The sequence below is a fragment of the Engraulis encrasicolus genome, chromosome 3 (assembly GCF_034702125.1).
Source record: "Engraulis encrasicolus isolate BLACKSEA-1 chromosome 3, IST_EnEncr_1.0, whole genome shotgun sequence".
Classification (NCBI taxonomy): domain Eukaryota; kingdom Metazoa; phylum Chordata; class Actinopteri; order Clupeiformes; family Engraulidae; genus Engraulis; species Engraulis encrasicolus.
The window spans coordinates 36,571,675-36,574,174 of NC_085859.1; positions in this window are offsets into that span (position 1 = coordinate 36,571,675).

Here is a 2,500-nt window from a genome sequence, read left to right on the forward strand (position 1 = left end):
TCTGATACATACGTACACCATCAAAAGCACGTCCCTATAGGGAACTCTACAGTATAGGAAAAAGTATAAACAAGACAGTAAAAGGACACTTCACAACAGCTTTATGTACATAACAACATCTGGGTCTCATAATACAAAACAGCAACATTTTGAGCCAAACAATAGTCAAAACAAAATGTTCTTGAAGACCCAGTGGGAATTTTCAGTAGTTAACACTGCTCGTTCACAAATTTGAACATTGGTCTTGTCTGACCAGAGTATGGCTTTGCAGCCACAGACGTCTGTAATTGAGTGGTTATTCAAAATGTTAGATTTAGGCATATGTAGAGGATGGTAGGATATGCTATATGAAAAGGTGTAACTTTTCAGGCCCTTATCATAACAAAAAAAACAATTAATGATAGTTAAAAAAAAATGATGTTGGTTGTGAGTATGAATGAAAAGTTTTGAATTTTAGAAGCAATTAAATGTGTGAGCGTAAATTCTAGGGGGTTTGGGGACTAGTACAAAATTACACTCTCTATCTTGCGGTTCCTCAGATGCCCACTGGAGGGCAGGCTGCAGATGTTAGTCAATCAACATAGACCCTACAGTCCAATATCACAGCAAAAATGAACATGTTTGCGAGACCATTAAAAATCAGGGTTTCAAAGGCCCTTAATCCCATAAGAACTGTGAGTCTAGAAGTTTAATACACAGAAAAATCACACTTACATACAGTTTTGGTCAAATTGGTCGCACCTTGAATCTTTAGTTCATTTGACCTAAATCTGGTTGCTACAAATTCTGTGTCATCATGGATGATGCAACCTTTCTTTTATGTATTTTTTACAATATGTACTTACTACGATGCAAACAACAAAGTCTATTCTGTAAGGCAACGTACCGGTGATGTTTATCAAAGATGATTGACACTTATAAGACATTCTTATCATTTTATCATAGACCTACCAATGTTGCGTACAGTACAAAGAAGATGACTGACATTCTTAAAGTACAGGATCTCAGCAGTTGTGACCATTGCCGTCCAATCTGGTGAGGTCAAATCAATTGGACTGTTTTGTCTGTTACATTGGTGACGCTTAAGAATAACTACCCTTAAAAGAATTATTACACTTAATTCATTAATTTAACACTTAATTTATTAAATAACTGATTACAAATGTCTGTAAATGAGTAAGAACAAAACTACTATTGCACAGTGGAGTGGGAATCAACTTCTAATGGGTGAGTTGTACATGTTTACCTGTAGTTTCATGCCTTCTGGTCTTTGGAGGAAAAACGTCCAGGACCGATATGACTGTGATGTGTCAACATAATATTTCTTACTCATTTACAAACATTTCTAAACTGCTTCGTTAATAATTAGTTTATGATTTATTAAGTGTTTATAAAGCGTTTTATGGGTATAGCTATTCTAAAGTGTTGCCAATACATTTTGGATGGTATGTGGCATAAGGCCCCCTAAAAATACAGAACTTTGTTTCGGACATTAGAATCTCAGGTTGTTGACATCCTACAGTATGACATTCAAGTCACTAACTGTAACCCAAAACATAATCATCATTCTAACACTAACACTGAAGGCGTATAGAAATGGGGAAAACACAGCAGGGAACTGAAATACTAGATATAAGAGTAGATTTTCACAAACCCTAACCCTAACCCTCAAATCCTACACAGAGCATTTTGCAGTGTTATTTCAACACTCAGGCCACTGAGTGGAGTTGATCACTCTTCTAGTTGGATCTACACTTGTATACACACTACAATACAGTATTAATTCAACACTTAGATAGTTCTCTGGGACAAAATACGATCTCTCTAAGTGTTGAATTAACACTGCTTATTTCACCGTGTAGATGTTGAATATACTGTATGCTGCAAGATTTGAATAATCTAACCCCTTACCACAGCATTACCCCTCTCCACACCAGGATATGTGTAAAACGTTCTATATAAAGGTTAAGGGTTAGGGTTAGCGAAAAGCTAAAATTAAGTTTGTATTAATCAGACAACACAGTAAAAAAAATGGGGTGTCAAAATTCCAGAGTATGCCTGTCTCAAAATCTACACCGTCATGAAAAATGCTGTTTAAATAAGCTCAATGTGAGAATGTTTTTCATCACAAAATGCCAGCAGTTGATTCAAATCTGAACACGGTAAGCTATGTAAAGCAATTTTTCGTATGAAAAGTGTTTCCCACTACACTCGTAGCAGAGCGCTTTGTCCAAAGTTACATGTGGGGTTGTCAGTGGACGGACCGTCAAAGTTGTCACGAGAATCATCATTCTCTTACTAATGACTGAAATAAGCATCGGCTGACTTGGGACAGTGATTAGTTAAACTTTTAATCATACATAGAGCCCCTATAATAACTCCACATACAGTATATCACGAAAGTGAATACACCCCTCACAGTTTTGCAGATTTTTGAGTATATCTTTTCAGATATGAGAGGATACTCCTTTTTTGTAAAACTCACTTGTTTACCACCACA